An 18830-nucleotide genomic window follows, 5' to 3' on the forward strand; every position below is an offset into this window, starting at 1 on the left:
CTGATTAAATCCCACTGCATGATCTGATTCCATCCTGCAGAATAAAGCAAGTCAGCGTGGCTGCACTTTATCAGAGGGAGGCTTTAAAACCATATCATGTTCAGAGGACGGCCTATGACTTTACCCTGTCATAGGGTTGAAGACGCTATGATTGAAATATGTCAAATGAAATCTCTGTCAAAAGACTGTATTAGGAAACCAGAGTGGCCCACATTAGAGTTGAGATTATGCCACAAGACCTTTTAAAGGAAAATCAAAGGCTAAAGACCCTATGCAGCAACCTGATCACAGTGACTGGACTCTTTTCCAATGACAGTGCTCCTTAAGTATATGAAACATCTGCAAATATATACTGTTGTAGTAGCTGTTGATTCTATTTCCTGAACCAAACTGCAAGATGGGTGCATCCTATGACAAGATCTGTTACAAGACACAAAGTATGGATGCAATGCAGTGAAATCATTTCACTAGAAAGAATGCGTACACAAGATATACTCTGTGTGCGTCCTGTCATTAGGAATAAGACAAACTTGCTAGTGGGATAAGATGAGGCTTAAAGGATAAGTCTCACACTCACTGTATCTTTAAGCTCACTCTTTTCTGGACTTTCTTTCATGTCACGTTTCACCTTGAGGCCGCTCCGTGGACTATCATGTTTTCAAGGTGCCAGTCAATGAGAAAATGTCATGCAGAAATATAAAGGAGGAAGACACCTACAGGAACCAAAAAGACTCAACAGGTACTTGGGCAGAATTACAAAATAAACTACTTAAGAAGTGCAAAACATCAAAACTGTCAGGATCGCACTTTGCCGTTCATCCAACCTGAGGACAGTGACACTGTAAGAATCCCTTTCAGGAGGAGCCAAGATGGCGACCGGGACGGCAGCGTAGACTCCCGGCTCCGTGACCCTCCGCATCCCGCACGGATATCCTGCACGAGATCCTTAGTCTGCGCTATGCGATCGTGTTTGTGAATGAGAGTGGCAACCGATCGTGTGACTCCGAGGTTTCTGGCTGCGGTACCGCCGGAGAAATGTGCATTTGAACTTTGCGGCCCGTGCAGCCCTGGAGCCGGGACCTCGAGTGGACGCCTTGGCCGGTTGGCAGTTCAACAACAGCGGCCTGTGGTGACTGGGTGGAGTCGGTCCACCGGAGCGGTGCTAACCTCGGCCTGCATTTCGCCGTGGTCGCTCCCACTGCTAAGCGTAGCGGACTGAGGGCATGCCCGGGGGTGCAATTCTCAGATTCTCCGGTGCTTGCCCCTGCCTTTGACTGTGAGCTGCCCGGACGCCGCCCGTGGCTCGCCCTGATCCTTGCGGGCTGCTCCCGGATTTTCGCGGGAGCTGGTCCGTGGTGGGGACGACTGTTGCCCGTGACCACGCAACGGATACATTTTTGCCTGCCCCCGGAACCCTGTCTCCAGCGACGTGGACCTCGAGGCGCTTGTCCCTGGGTCCCGGCCCCAATACGGGTCAGGCCTCCCCGGCGGCCATCTTGTTGCGATGCAGCCTACCATCCTGTCCACTGGGTCACAGCAGGATTGGGAGTGTGTGACTTTTGGGAGTGTGGCGGAGCGATCGCAGAGAGCTGTGCTGGGGTACGGCGACCTCCTAGAGGCCCTTGGTGCCCTTCATTTCTCCTTGGCTCGTGGCGTCGGGGTCTTGGGGAGTAAGCTCGATGGTGTGGCATCAGCGTTGGGACAGTGGCGGCTTGCCTGTCCACAGGTACACAGGGACTTCCCACACTGCACACAGGAGGACAATGTCGCGGCCACCCCTGCGATTAGTGCACAGCTGGACACTCCGGACAGTATGCTACCGTGTGATCGGCTAGCTGAGGGTTTGATCTGTTCCGGAGGTATTGGACCTGAGTGGAAGGTGGTGGCCTCGTCCCGTGCACGGCCTCCGGCGACTCAGGGACAATTCCAGCAACAGTTGCCTACTTTGGCTGATTCCGCCTTCCTGGACCTTGTGTGGAGTGCAGATCCTGGGGCAGCACTGGGAAAGACGTCCCTCCATGATGCGGACTGTGTTGGTACTCAGAGACTTCCACCCCACCTGTGTGCGTCGCTTCCCGGTCGTTTTTGGACACTCCTTTACCTTGGAACATCGGACATGGCGCTGGGTCGAGGGGTAGGCATGGGCAGAATTGCAAAGAGTGGTCAAGGATAAGGCTGATCCTTCGGGGGTGGTCATCTAGTAGACGGGCGGACTCAGGGGTTGCGTACTCTCATGACATAGCTATTAGCATATTAGGTGAATAATGCTCCCCATCCCTTTTTTGATATGGTCAATTTTGTGCTGCTTATTGTTTGCTGTGGGGAGACCTCACCGTGCGGGAGGGAGAAGCCGGGGGTATGTTTTGAAGGCCCTCCTCCAGTTTATTATACTTTCTCTACCCCCCCGTCTGGTGGGGTTCTTTTCTTACTCCTTTTTCCCTGTTTCTTCTATATTTCGGGTCTAGTTCCAGGGCGACAGGCACACTGCTGGGGGGTGGGGCCGTACTCATTTGCAGAGGTGCAGGGTGGGGGGTTGGGGGAGGGGATTCTTTAGTCTCTCATCTCTTTTTCCATGGCCTCCTTTTTCTTCTCCGTTTCTTCTTGTTTTTTCTTTTCTGGGATCAGCGTGGTACACCTCCTTTGTTGTGAATCGTTGCCTTTTCATGTGTGCCACAGTTTCCGGGGTGTTCTCTGGGCGTTAGGGCGGGGGCCTGCAGGCGCAACTGTTTATGATATTCTTCCCCATCCTGAATTTCCTGTGTCTGCGCCATTGATCCAATAGATTGCTGTTTATTGCTTACGTCTATTATTCTGCCTGCCTCTTATCGCTGTTGGGAAATTGTTTGGCACCTGATCCTACTGTCTTGTTCCATTATAAAATGAAATACCTTTTTTCTCCTGGTGTCCTACCTGCGCTGCTCACTGGTCGGACTATGTTAGAATGAAGATTCCGCTCTCCGAGGTGCCGCCTGTGTTCACATTTGATCCTTATTGCTCTGCTTGCTTAGCGGCCGGCCCCGGGGGGTTGTAGGCCCATACTTGTTATTGCTTGAAATGTCAATAAAGGTTTTTCAAAAAAAAAAAAAAAAAAGAATCCCTTTCAGAGGGCCACTGGGCAAGCAGGAGTTACACGGCCCAGCTGTGAGGGCTGAGGCCTCGTGGTCCTGATGTCCCAGGGTGCCACCTACTATGGATCCTGAGCAACTGGGCCAGGTACTCCTTCCGCACTTGACTCTCAGTGAAAGCATGGGTCGAGCAGTCCGAGGCTTCTCAGGGGTGGGCGGCAGTGGATTTTATCGATACAGGAAGGGAACACAGGCTTACAACTAAAAATACGCACAATAGCAGCAATAAAGAATTGTCCAGTAAAATACTTACTTTCATGAAAAATAAGTATTTATTTTCCCACCACCAACACAAAGGGAAATACAACATTCATAAACAACTTCCATTGTACACTGTGGTCAGGGTGCTAGTGTTTCTTTAGGCAGTTCCCTGAATCCCTCTCCCTCCTCGCTCTAGAGATAGTGGTTATTCCCATTTACTCTAGGCAAAATTCAGGTAAAGCCTCACTAGTAGTCTAAGTCTCAGGAGCCCCACTCCGGCTCTGTAATTAAAAGTTGAAAGTGTTCCAGCACCTGAAGCGGTCTGTGGCAAACACGTTCCACTGGGGTCAACTAGCCTGAAATCAGTCTTATCCACACCTGCAGGATCGGAGCAATGGAGTCTCTGAGCATACCCCCTTTGCGAGTGCAGTAGATGCAGCGGGTGTCTCTGGTAAGAACTCTGCATGTTCCCAAGCGGGCTGCCCTCAGAGGTAATGAAGTTCCTCAATGCGGTTGTGCGGCCGCAGCGACCAAAGGTTCTTTGTCGCTCCTCCAAGCTGGGTAAGTTATTTTGTCCTTCCCACAGTGAGTGAGTGGTTAAGGGGGAAGTAGTGCAAAGGTCTCAACGCTGGTATTCTGTTATGGTACAGGCCTGTAGGGTTCCCCAGGGAGGCCTCTCTCCTTCGTTAACAAGCCAGTCTGGGTCACAGACCCGGTGGTCCTCTTTGACAGAAAGGGTTACTGTCTCTCCACTGCACATGAGTTCTAACCCGATCGGCACTGCAAATGTCCTCATGAAAGCCCCTCCTGGCATACGGGGTCACCAACTCACCACCCCACAAGAACTGCGGCCCTCTTACATGGAGATCTGCTCACAGTTGCCCCTCCTGCCATCCGGGGTTGCTGGTTCCTTTTGCACACAGGCGATGACCCCTTCAGCGCAGCGATCATCAGGGCTCACTTCATGGCAGCACTCATCTGGCACACAAGATACAGAGCACCCAACCCAAATGGTGCAGCAATCATCTTCTCACTTCTTGCTAATGGAATGCACCCCACTGAACTTGCTCCCTTCAACTCTATACTCTTCCTCACAGGGCACACTGGTCTTAGCAAGCAGGAATGCACTAGTCCCCCTGGGCCGGTGATCTTGGATTCCCTGAATGATGTCCTCTCACCCAGCTGGGACACTAGCAGGCCTTGGCCCCTAGTCCTTGTCACAGGCATTAGTCTTGCAGAGCTTCCCCTCCTCAAACAGCCTGAGTGGCTGCTTGACAGTGAACAATTTTTAGGGTCTCAAGCTCCCCGTCTTATATTCCATTTCCAGACACCAAATGTGATTTAGAGGTTGTGTGCTTGAAGTTTCTGTTGGGGTTCTGTTTCCTTTTGCGGTGCCCACTGCTCTGCCCTCTATTCCTCCTGAAAGCAGTGTGTCACAGCAGGAGCAACTTAAAAGCTGATGGGCACCAAACACAGGGCATGGGAATGACAAGAAGTGCACACCTTGATGTAATCCACAATGATGTGAGTATCAAAAGGTTAGTCAAGAGCCTCAGTCCTACTAATTTTGATTCTATTATCACCCTCATCTCCTTCCTGAGATGTACCCAGGCACCTTCCTTGTGACCTTTCACTGAATCAAAGAGCAGCCTTTGACGTGTTCTTGGGGAGCATGGCTCTCCCTCTCTCCAGTGTGTCCTACTCATGCTTACAGGAATGCAACACCACACAAATCTCTCTGGGGGGATTCCCCTACCTCCTTATGTTTCACCATGCACCCTGGGTCCCTCAAAATACACCCCATAATCAGCCATGTACAATACCATTCACAGGCACACATCTACCCAGCACATGTACACAGCATACACATACTGCACTATGTCCTTTATGTAGTGTAGCACTCATAGGCACACATACACCCAGCAGATACATATAACATACACACACTGCATTAGCCCTGTATTGTACCCTCACTGGCATACATAAATCCAGCATATGTACACCACACATACACTGTGCAGCACTATGCACCAAGCTGATGTAGGCAAAGGGTGAGTTAAATAGACTCCAGCAGAACTTTAAATGAATGCGCCTGTTACTCCAGTAAAGCGGATCTGTTCACTCCTATTGATCACTACACGGAATGCTGCCACCACCGCCCTCATGCTGCTTAACTCCTGGTAAATACAGTAGCCTTCCACCACTGTGAAGGCAGCGCTTTGGGCATCCATCCTGGTACAACAAGACCACAATTAGGGAGACAGGCATATGTAATGGCACACACGCCTGATTGGTGTTTACCTATGACAAAAAAATCAGCATATGTATCCAGACATCAGTACCTCAGGGCAGAGCTGCACATCCATTAGCGTGCTGAAGACTTTTCTGTCCGAACAAAAACAGTTCAAGCTCAAAATCCAAGAAGAAACATACACCCCAGTGTAATAACAAAGGTTGAAAATGAGACCAACAACAGCATCTGAACATGCACTGCAAGAACCTTACACCGCCAGTAGTATTCAACCTCTGACCCAGTAAACACCTAAATCCGAACCATCAAAACCAATGGACCAACAGACAGGGTGCATTCCAGACACCAAGTACAACACACTTGACCTCGAGATCTGAAGTCAACAAACAAGAGCTGGCTTGAATCCAAGAAAAAAGACAACAGAAGTATGATGTTAGATATGTGCAGATAGCTGAAATAGGATTCATACTGGTGCAAAGGCATGAAAGAAGCCAAGTCTAGTGGTCAAATGCAGAAATAAGAATACATAAGGGTGGAGAAACATACAAAAATGTGTGCAAGCTGGTGAGTATGCCAGGCTACTGCTAGCAGCATATTCCACCACACAAACCAGATGCCTACATAAAAAATGATTTGAAAAAGCAATTAGTGATCCTAATTCAGGTAAAAGCATTCCTAAAATTAATAAACGCCCAAGGAAGGATGCTATAGAATTTCTAGACACAGAGTCCAGGGATTCTGTAGATAAGATGACCCTGAGCAGGATGGTTTATTGAAATAGAAACCAAGTTCAAGCACTCTGACATGTTTCCCCCAAATGTAATCCTATCTCTTCTTCCCCATTAACCAAAATTTCTACTGAATACCATAAAGAAACAATGAGCAACAGAAAAATATAGTATCTCAGAACACTTGTGGAGCTTGTCTAAAGAAGGAAGAGAAGGTGGAAAAATCTTATTGCACTTGACAGAAAGAACATCAGTGCCATATGTTCCATAAATCTACAGTCTCCAGGGTTTGATAGACTACAGAAACACAGCCTTCCAGTCCAGAGCATGTTGGAACTCCCTTCTATGTTGCTGAAAAACAACCAATGACAGAACACAGAAAAAAGTATTCATCAATCAGGAAAGGAAAGAAATCCCACCTATCTCATAAAAACAAGAGCAGGAACATTCACCATAACAGCCCTCTTGAAACAAAACGGAGAGCAGGCTAAAACAGGATGCATAAAGAAATACAAGCTGCCATAATCTCGAAACAGCCAGTCCAATGCGCCGCATACCAAGTAGGTCCAGAAGAAGAACAAATACAGATTTGAAGAGAGGAAAAACAGACACAACTCTTCTTTTTATTTGTTACTCATTGTCAGAACCCTTTTGGGGGAGTGCTGTTGGGAGGGGGTGTTATCATTGCAGACAGCAGATACAGGGCTTCAACCATGGTGGTTAAGGTGATTTGCTACTAATGTCCAGGGGTCCTACTAAGCCTCTACAAAATTGCCCAAGTGCAATCCTTCTCACAATTGACTCCTGGGGTAGCAAGGGCAATCAGTCAAAGGCTTCTCAGGAAGATAGCATGGGAGACAAGAGCTCAGATCTGAGTAGTCAACCAACAGCTCACTGTCTATTTTAGGTAACAGAAAGTACTTTCGTCTCACAGTAAAACTAAAAACCCCACATTTCAATCAGAATGTAACTACATGGTTGCAACCTACATTATGATATTCCCCAAGGAGCGACACACCCCAGCCAGTATCCTCTCTCTCCCCTATCAGAGATATCACATGACACCAGTCCCCAAAATACTGGGGACAAAGGCATTGATTAGGCACAGGTGTAGATTACTTCATATACCCACACAGATCATTGGCGCAACTCAGGTCAGAGTCTTTTTGGTGTATTTTGCCCTTTGCGTTCACTCGACCAACAAACCCTTAAGTTCACGTACCAGACTCTTCTGCAAATTCTAGTCTCTCGTTCCAGAAGAATGTTAGATCATTCTTTTGCCTGCTGGTTGGCACTGCAGTTAATTAATTAAAATTAATTCATTTGCAGTTTTATGTAGGGTGAACCAGACTCACTAGTGTATCAGAGCGCGTTACATAATATGCAGGTATGTTATAACGCACTCACAAAACGCACGTGCACCCAATGGTTTCTTGGAGCTAAGTATTTCGATAGTCAAGAGAGGAGAAGATATAAAATGCACACGTTGAAGCTGATTAAAGATGGTAGGGGTGGATGTCCATTCATAATTTGTAGGCACTTTTTCATAACAAGGATCTGGACTGGTGTGAATAAAAAGAACAACTCCTTATCATAAGAACGTAAGTTGCAGCGTAATCTTAGCAAAAGAGAAATGACTAATAAAAGTCAGATTTTCATCATAGTAATAGTCGGGCCTCTCGGGAAATAAGGAAAAAGCACTTATCTGATGGTTCTATGCTCTTGACGGGAGATTCTTGAGGTCCTCTTTATTTTTGGTAAACTCTTTTTTGGCTTCAAAGGAGAAAGAAAAAACACTATTACAAAAATCCAAAACCCCACTAGTGTGTCTTTGCTTATTGTGACCCCTGCTCTTTTTGCCTTTTTTTACGTGTTTCCTCCTGACTTGGGAAATGAGTTTTTTGTTTCTTTCCTAATTGCAGGAGTAACGGAAAAAATATTATTTTTGACTAAGGGTCCTATCTACTCCTATGGTGTCTCTAACTTAGGTTTGTATATTATTGTTCATTCCTTGTTTGAATAACAAACTTCCGCAGGTTTTCTACATATTGAACATTGTCCTTCCTTTTAGACAGTGGTAGTGTTCTATCGTCCATGGGAGTTGTTTCCTCACACTTTGCATATTCCTTTAAAGGTATCTCATTAGAAATAAGGGAGAAGTAACATATAGCCAGCTCTTTTTACCCATTTTTAGTACTCACCTTGTGCTTTCTTCTTCAGGGTTCTAGAAGACCACCCCCACAGAAGATCCAGTGGATGTCTACCCCTTCTTCCTACCCTTGTTTTGTTTCCCTCCTTCCCCACCTTCCCTCTTTTGCTTTGACTAAGTTGAGCAAAGGAGGTAGGTGAGGGAAGTTGGGATTTAGCATCACTTCCATCCATTTTGTCCCTGCAGTAAATCCAGGTGAGCCTTTACAGAACGCGAAGCCCACGTTTTACCTTACTGCCCAGGCGTGATGGAGGAACATCCGATAACATTAGCAGATGTGGCGAGTATGATAGGAAACTTACAGAAAGAAACCCAGGCTCTGTCTCTTTGAGTTGATTCCCTACAGTAAGCCTTTCTGACTCTGCATTCTTCTGATCTGCCTTCAGGCTCTTATGCTACCTCGTTTATGTTTTCTCCTTTCCCATCTAGCACTGCTCCTCCATTGTATCACGACTCCCTCTTCTATACCTTTAGCACCCCCAGAAAAATTTGTGGGTGACTCAGCTAAGTTTTTAACATTTATTAAGTAGTGCCAATTGCACTATATGTGCAAAGCTTCCTGCTTTCCCACTAAGCAATCCAAGGTGGCTTTCGTCTTATCGTATTTAGGTGGTACAGACGCCACTTGGTCAATCCGCTTAGTGGATAGAAACGATCCTCTGTTATATGATTAAAGAGCCTTCAAAGAGGAGCTAAGGCGTTTATTCGACAGGCATTCGTCAATGCAGTCTGTGGACACCAAGTTGTTAAACCTTAAACAAGGATCTGAGGATCTTATGACTTACATCTCCTGCTTTAACAGACTGGTGGCCGAAGCCGGTTGGCCAGAAGCCAAACGAGGTGCTCTTTTTTTACAAACGTTGGAGACGAACTAAAAGATATGTAAGCACAAGTGGTCGACCCTTCAGAAGCCTGTGATGCATTAATCGATCAAGTAGTGAAATTGGATCACCGTTTGCACGAAAGAAAAAGGGAGAAAGGACGTACTGAAACCAAGTACCCTACTGCTAGAGAAAGGAAACTGGACAAACCAATCGAGGAGCCAGAACCCATGCAAATAGTCAATGTTAAAGGACCCCTGAGCCAGGAAGAAAGGCAGAGATGACGGGCTAATAATCTGTGTCTTTATTGTGGCAAATCAGGTCACTTTCTGGGGGATTGCCGTGTTAAACCTCAAAGACGCACGGAGTCAGGAAACTGACTTGCCTGAGCATGGTGGAGACTAATCACTCAGGTGAAACAGGATTAATGGTCTCCCATTTGGTAGGGGTAAGTCCCTCTTCCTATACTCTACAGCATTTTTTATCTCAGCCTAGCTTATTTGGGGTGATCAACTCATAGACGTACAACTCATGCTTGACTTGGGTGCCACTGGGAATTATATTGATTCAGCCTGGGTAGAGAACATGCATATTTCTATGAAACCAAAAAGTACAGTGGACATAGTTAAGACCATTGACGGAAGTCATAAGAAGTCTGGGCCTTTTACTCATACCACCACACAGTAAGACGTGCCCTTGAGACAAACACCATGAAACTATTCATTTCGATGTTATCTCCTCGCCGCAGTTCTAAGCCATCATTGGTCTTCCTTGGTTGAAGAATCACAACCCTGACATTAATTGGGAAGACCATACCATAGTTTTTGCTTCTGAGTACTGTAAGAACCATTGTCTGGATTCTTCTACAACACTGCAACATGTGGCTGGTAGTACTGATTGTACATTACCTTTATTACCTGACTGTTATGAAGAGTTCAGAGAAGTGTTTGATGAAGAGAAAGCCTCTGCCTTACCACCCCATTGGCCTTATGGCTGTCGTATAGACCTGGTACCCTGGGCCAAACTACCGTGTAGTCGCATATTAGCATTGACTGAAAACGAAAACACATATTTGAGGGAGTACTTAGACGACATTTTTATTTATTTTATTTTATTTTATTTAATGCGATTTTATATAGCGCAAACTTTACCCAAAGGTGTCAGAGCGCTTTACAAAAGGACCAATTACATTACATAAGGACTTCGTAGTACATGAGTTACATAAAAGACACAAACAGAAAAACTCTAAATTCACAAAAGAATGGTGGTAAGTACATACGTCTACTACAGATACTAGTGGTTAGAGTTGCATATATACAAGTTGCAAATCACTCAAGATTACTTTAAAAAGCGATTAGGGTTGGACAATTATATATTACATATTTAAAGAGCATGACATTCTTGCCGTTGTTCAGCCAGGAGTTCAGGTGGTGTTGCACTTAGGGGCGGTGGTCTTGGGTCCATAGGGTTCCCCGAGGTGGAGGTGGAGTTGGCCGTAGGGGTAGGAGGGCGGGTGGTGGTGGACGGAAGCAGCATGCTGGATTCCCGGGCTGATTTTGGTGTCGATTGGTGTTGTGGCTGGGGCCCCGCTCCTTTGCCTGTCCCTGCACCGCGTACCTTCTGTCCCGGGGAAGGTCCTCGCCCCGGGATCCTCCAAGGGCACCGCACTTCTCGCTGTGGGCCCAGGCGTGTAGAAACAGACAGCCCCTTTACACAGCTCTAGTTTAGTCACGGGGGAGACAGTCCACTTCGCAGGCCTTCCCAACTAGCCCAGCCCGGGGACATGTTGCATATAGGATTCATTCGCCCATCCCGATCGGCGGCGTCCTCCCCTCTTTTTTTTATACCATAACAGGAAGGGGGTCTTAGGTGCTGCATTGACTGCAGAGCCCTCAAATGCATGACTATTAAGAATCGATACTCTTTGCCCCTGATACAAACTCTGCTCGTTCAAGTAAAAAAAGCCTCTATTTTTACCAAGTTGGATTTAAGGGGTGCATATCACTTGGTTCAAGTAAGGGTAGGGGATGAGTGGAAGACTGACTTCAAAGTTTGGATTGTATGAGTACTTAGTGATGCCCTTTGAGCTGTGTAATGCCACCGCAACTTTCTAATTTTTTATTGATTACAGAGAGACCCTGGATATAAACACCATTGCTTATATTGATGATATCCTGATCTACTCTTCATCTGTGAACATGTCAGACATGTAAAGAGTGTCCTAACACTTCTCAGAGATAACCACCTTTACGTAAAATTAGACAAATGTGAAATTCATGTTCCTGAAGTCACCTTCTTAGGTTTTGTATTGTCAGCGAAAGGGGTGACCATGGACCCCCAAAAAGTTGCTGCCATCACTAAGTGGCCCTCTCCCCGTTCAGTAAAGGAAGTGCAGAGCTTTCTGGGCTTCGCCAATTTTTATAGGCCATTCATACAAGGATTTGCATCTCTTACAACTCCCATCACCAGACCCCTGAAAAAGGGGATGTTGTTCAAATGTACACCAGAAGCTGAAAAAGCTTTTTCCTGTTTAAAAGATGCTTTTGTCACAGCTCCTGTTTTGATACATCCTGACACTTCACAGCCATTCCTATTGGAGACAGATGCATCCCAAGTTGCTATAGAGGAGTGCTATCTCAGAGAGATAGACAGACAGGGCATCTACATCCTGAAGCTTACTATTCTCATAAGCTAACACCTGCTGAAGTGAATTACTCTGTAGGGGATAGGGAGTTATTGGCAATAAAAAGGGCCTTCGAAGAATGGCATCAGTACCTACTCGGAGCTTTGCACACTTACCCTCGTCACCGATCACAGAAATCTGCAGTTCTTGAAGGCAGCTAGGTCCTTATCCATGAGACAGCTGAAATGGACCCATTTTTTGTGTGATTTTGACTACGTCGTTCAGTTTCAGTCTGGCACTAAACACAGCAAGGCTGATGCCCTATCTCGCTTTGGCTATGAGTTCCCTGATGAGCAGAGCACACAAGACCCACCTTTCATTCTAAGTCCTGATTATGTTTTAGGAGGTACTTTCTCAGAAGAATCATTTCGGAAAGAAGTGGCTCATGCACACAAATCAGATGAACTCAGGAACCTAGAAACCAAATACAATGGGGTCAGGATTAACAACTTAGTCTATTTTCAAGGTGGCTTAGTTCTCCCTACACAAACATTTCAGTTACAAGCACTGGTCTGGTGCCATACACACGCTCTGGCTAGCCATCCTGGACACAAGAAAACCCTTGCCCTGCTTAAAAGGCATTTTTGGTGGCCATCCATGAATCAAGATGCCCGGTTGTATGTACAAAATTGTTATGTTTGCGCACAGAGCAAAAGTATCCACTAAGTACCAGCCGGTCTCTTAACTCCTCTGCCTACACCTCCTACACCATGGCATTCCATTTCTATGGACTTTATTGTAGAACTGCCTCCTACTAATCAAGGGCATACTGTCATACTTGTAGTTGTTGACATACTATCCAAAATGTCCCATTGTATACCCTTGAAGAATGTGCCTACTTCTAAAGAACTAGCTTGTGTGTTTCTCCAACAGATAGTGCGCCTTCATGGCCTACCCTCCGTCATTGTATCAGTCAGGGAACCTCAATTCGTGACCCGTTTCTGGAAAGGGATGAACATTGCATATCCATCCTGTCTTCCACGTGCCTTTATTGAAACCCGTCGCCCCTGGTTCTGTTGTACCTGCACAACTTCCCCCTATTTTGGTGGATGATGGTCCTGAGCATGCAGTAGCGTATATTATGGACTCCCCCAGGGTGCGTCGTCGGTTGCAGTACCTGATCCACTGGAAGGGTTATGGGCCTGATGAAAGGACGTGGGAACCGGCCTCTAATGTGCATGCTCCCCATTTGGTTCGCTTATTTTATCGACATTATCCGTACAAACCCGTTGGGGGAGGGATCTTGGGGGGGGGTGTACTATCGGTCTTTTCAGAACGCGCTGGTTGCAGCGGCACCTGTTCCCACATTCGAGGGCGGAGAAGTGAGCCCAGCCTGCTGGTTTCTGTCAGCAGGCGAGGGCGGCTCCTAATTAGTATTTCTAGGAGGGGTCCGCACTAGCAACGCGCTTTGCGTTCCAGCACGGATCCCGCCAGGCCTCCCACTGTTTTTTTACCGACTTACCTGAATCCTGTTGACCGCAGTTTCTTCTGTAGTCTCTCGCTTGTGTTGCTTGGCTTCTCATGTCTCCTTCTTCTTCCTAGGTCCTCTAGTGTTCTTCCGGGGCTTGTCGACACGCTACTCCTTCCCAGCTGGTAACTTTGTATCAAGGGAACTTCTGTTTCTTAACTCTTCACGTCCTGGTAACTTGTCTCTGAAAGACAAGAAATAAGGAAAGGGCTATAAAAAATCATAGTATCTTTGTTTTTTGTTGTATTCGGAGCTGCTTTTTGGAAATAAGAAAAATCACTTCTCTGATGGTTCTATGCTCCTGGCAGGTGATTCTTGAGGTCCTCTTTATTTTTGGTAAACTCCTTTTTGGCTGCAAAGCAGAAAGAAAAAACACTATTACAAAAATCCAAAACCCCACTAGTGTGTTTTTGCTTATTGTGACCTCTGCTCTTTTTGCCTTTTTTTCCGTGCTTCCTCCTTACTAGGGAAATTAGTTTTTTGGTTTTTCCCTAATTGCAGGAGTAACAATTAAATTATTATTTTTGACTAACTGTCCTATCTTCTCCTATGGTGTCTCTATCCTAGGTTTGTATATTATTGTTCATTCCTTGTTTGAATAACAAACTACCGCAGTCCTTCTACATATTGAACATTGTCCTTCCTTTTAGACAGTGTGAGTGTTCTATCGTCCATGGGAGTCGTTTCCTCACACATACTTGGCATAGTCCTTTTAAGGTATCTCATTATAAATAAGGGAGGGGTAACATATAGCCAGCTCTTTTTACCCATGTTTAGTACTCACCTTGTGCTTTCACCTTCAGGGTTCTGGATGACCACCCCCACAGAAGATCCAATGGACGTCTACCCCTTCTTCATTCCTTCCCTTGTTTTGTTTCCCTCCTTCCCCACCTTCCCTCTTTTGCTTTGACTAAGTTGGGCATGGGAGGTAGGTGAGGGAAGTTGGGATTTAGCATCACTTCCATCCATTTCATCCCTGTAGTAAATCCAGGTGAGCCTTTACAGTAATTCCCTGGCCTCTGCAGTCTACATTTCAAGTAGTGGCAGGGTAGAGTTGGATCGTAATTAGAGGTGGCGGTGGGAGAGTAACGTTTGAAGTTCTTTGTTGAAGATAGAGTACAAGGGGTTGGTTCTTGGAGCTGGTGGGCTAGAGTTTGAAATCTTAGGGGTGCTGTCTGACAATGAATCATTCTGAGCACAAGATTTTTTGAAGAGTGGAGCATCAGTTCAAGTTGAAGAAAGGCCACACTAAAGAGTTCATGGGATCACTCAAGATAATGAGTCTGGTGGCCAAGTAGTTAGTTGTCCCCTTGGGTGGATAATACAAACCAGTGTACATTGAGGTTTGGTCTCTATGGGGATCCAGCTGAGAGTAATCAGTAACTGGAAGATGTGGTTATTTTTTGGAAAATGGGATAACTAAATGATCTGCAGAATTGGGTGCTGCTTTTGTAGGGGATAAGGAAATTCTGGGTTTGCCATCCAAAAGGCCATTTCTATGGTCACATTTTAAGGACTAGTGATTGTACTATGTACCTTCTTTTTTCAGAGGAGTCATAGTCAGTGTTACACACTTCTTGCTAAAGCATTAATGTGTGTGGGAAGATTTAGGCTCTTATCCAAGGTGAGGCCTAGTGATTGCTACTACTGTGTTAAGGAGAAATCAGAAGGAATTCAGTTTTCTGGGGGATCATTTGAAGGTGATCTATGATTATCCTGCATTGTAACTCCCTCAGTTTTTTTAGAAATGCAATTAAGTCCTCTGGCGATGATACTTTGAGGAACAATTGAATATATTTGATTCACAAGCAGAATTACGTGTTTGACTTACTTAAGAGAGTTGTCAGGGTTTCATGTGTAAATTGAAAAGTGTGAGGAGAGGGGGGAGTCTTTTGGTGCTCCTAGTTGGAGGAAGTGGGGCTTGAGATATTGTTTGCCAGTTTTATTTATTGTTAGTAGGGTTTGATTCACCCCAAGGTAAACCTGTGCTCTTGAGTCCCATCCTTTTTTCAGGATTTTAACAGGGAGGGATTATTAACTGTGTCAAACAGTGCTGACAAGTCCAAAATAGAAGGCAGGCTTTGGCCTTGTATAAAATATTGATCTATGCATATTCTATGATACAGCCGGCTCTGATTGGTGGGGATGGATAAAGTCATTTTCTATAGTTTTATTGTTCAGTTGTTTATCAAACTATACCACAGGGGTATAACAAGATCCTTGGAATCTTTGCAGCACGGATTATTACAAGAAGATTCTGAGGCGCTATCATATATAGGGAACATTTACATTACAGATGATTACTTCCCTGGACACGGGGGACAGAACAGTGACACTCCTAGTCCAACATGGTATAAAATCAACTTTAAAAATCTAATAATGTGTATTTTAATATGATTTTCCTTGCATATGAATCTTCCCATTGATGATAAAGGATTAGCACCTGACCTCCTGCAGAAGTGCGCTACTTTACAACCTCTAAACGCGTTAAGAAATTACATGCCCTAAAGGTTTTGGTTGAGCTTACTTGCCATATAATACTGAGTGAGTTATGCCCTTGTATGAATTAATCACATCCATATTTTCAAAAAGCAATTGGATGTAAAAACACACAGCTATTTTATGTGGACTACAAGCAGATATGTTGGAGACTAAAGAGGTTATTTATATGTTGGTGGTATGTATACTACATTGCAATGGCGACAGAGTATAAATACCACCAACATGAAGGTCTGTCCACCTAATTTAAATGTGAGCAGACCTTCAGTTTGGCCACAGCGGAGACTACTCTGTCTATGCCATGGCCAAACTTCTCCGAAGATCCTGGGAAGTAAGGGCCGTGTGAAAAATGGCTACATGTCCACCTGCCCAACTTTGATGTGCATGTAGTAATTTTTTACTGTTTCTTATCATCAGGTAAGAAACAGTAAAAAGCACTGTTATGTTCCCCTGCCATGGGAAAAGACTCTCGCATTTCGAGATTATCTTTTTGGAAAGCAAAAAAGAATACTGTTTGCTACAGGGCTACGTCCTATTAATGCAGGCCTGTAGAAAGAGTAAAATGCATTGACAGGAACTACCTTGATGACGGTTCCTGCCAATACTTTTATAAATGACCGCCTGCTTGGCGGTCATCTATAAGTTAGGCTGGAAGTCCCTCCATCATGGGGATGGGGTCATTTTCTCGGTCCCCATGGCGGAACGGTGAGCCGTCTGCTTACATATAAATGTATACTCCATCGCAATAGCCACCATGAAGGCCTGATCACCATTTTAAATGTAGGCGAACTTTCAGTTTGCCCAGAGTGGAAAGTACTCTGTCTTTGCTGTAGCCAAACTTCTCTGATGGCCCTTGAGAGCAAGGGCCTTCGGAGAAATGGCTGCATGTCCACACACCCAATTTAAATGGGCTGACATGTAGTCATTTTTTTTACTGTTTTTTACCACCGGGTAGGCAGTCCCTCCGCCATGGGGACAGAATAATTAACTCTATCCCCATGGTACAACAGCTGGTCAGCCACCTACATATAAATCATCCCCTAAATACTTACAGACACAGGACAATAAGGCAAATCTAGTGATTAGGGCTGTTCTTAGGCCTCTAGGTTACACCCATGTAGTTTATAATGTGGAACAGATGACTCCCATAGTATACCAGTCACATATGCATTTCTAGCTGAGAAACAATTAACTCCTGCTGAAAACATTCTCACTGCAGTACAGACAGCTACACTGAAGAAGTGTCATCAGGCACAGAGAAAATAAATCATTATAGTTACCCCAAACCCAGACTTGTTGCAAGTTCGGACATCGGATCTAGTCTTAGCAGTTAGAGATGGCTATCGACTACTCCAGATGGGTGTTCCCACTTAGGTCTCTTCGTATACAAGGTAGTATAATGAATGCCCTATTCCATTCACATCTTCAGAAGTAAAACGCATTGCTGTTTTTGATTAAATGACTTGATAATTTGACAATATATTATAGAAAAGGTACAATACAAGAGACCTAAGTTGTTGATAGCAACTGACTCAGTCTTAGTTCAAGACTCCATAGGAGAGAAAGTATGACTTTGAAAGACATAACTTTGATTATACTAATGGGCTCATTGAGAGGCGTACTGCTTTTGAGATACAGAACTAGTTATCTGTCTTTAGATGAAAACCTGGGAAAGTATTATATACTGGCAAATCCAACTAAGCAAAGCATTTGCAAGTTGCAAGACCAGGGAATTAATAGTTTATTGTAAATGGTTGTATGTCTAATAACATTGTGACAGAGAAAACTACTGTACTACTGAAAATTACAGTGCTGTAAGTTGCTAGATTAAGAGTTTGAGTACATTACTGAGCACTATGTTTGCATTAGTATGTAATGAGGTTAATTGTATTCAACACTTTAATTTGTTGATTTCATGCAGGTGTCCTTGTTGATTCCAAGCTGGCTTCATTCTTGGTTTGTGCAGACGTCCTTCTATGGTGAATGTAAACCAATGATCAACATTTTTGAAGTCCCCCTACTCATGAATTAATTACAGGTATAAAAATATTCTGATCTTTTGGAAAGGATGGAAATGGGCAACCCATACACTTTACTAATAAATATTCCTTTGTAATTTCAGATCTCCCTCCCTACCCCAACACCCTAAGCCTCACCGGGTCAAGCTAATACCCAGTTCCCCTTTGGGGAAAAATCAAGGATTTGGTGGAGGGAATGTTTTGAGCATCCTATCACCTCTGATGATCATCATGGCCCTGACATTGGAGTACCAATGTATGAGCCTGATCTTGATTTCCCTGGAAAGGAGGCAAAAGTCAAAAGTTAAAGCTGACGAGTGCCTCCTCAAGGTGGCAGAGCTAGCGCAGGAGAAGTTGCCTTACAAGCAAGCTTGGGACCATTTTACAGACCACCTCTACCAATTCTTAGGGTGAAAGGCACTACGGAAGGTAATTCTGCATCCTGGTCCAAAGGGAAAAAAGGAAAATGTTGACTAAGCACACCAGAAACCAATATGTGGCAATTCTGTTCAGCAGAACCCTACCGACACCAAGGGGCCTCCTGAGTAGATGAACACACCCACATTGAAATCTTAACTTCATTCCGGGGATTTTATGAGATTGCTGTGTCTCTAGATTTACACCAAGTGCCAATGACATCAGATAATGCAATACAAGTGTCTGTTTCAACAAGTGAACATGATGCTGCAATATCCACAACTACAACCTATGCAACTGTGGTTTATTATGAATCACCAACAGACCCTACATGAACTGTAATAATACAGCTGCCAGAAATTATGGTTCAGGAAAATGACTCTGATTCAGTTTATGAAGTAAGAGCAATA

This window comes from Triturus cristatus, chromosome 3_2 (assembly GCF_964204655.1).
Source record: "Triturus cristatus chromosome 3_2, aTriCri1.1, whole genome shotgun sequence".
Lineage (NCBI taxonomy): Eukaryota > Metazoa > Chordata > Amphibia > Caudata > Salamandridae > Triturus > Triturus cristatus.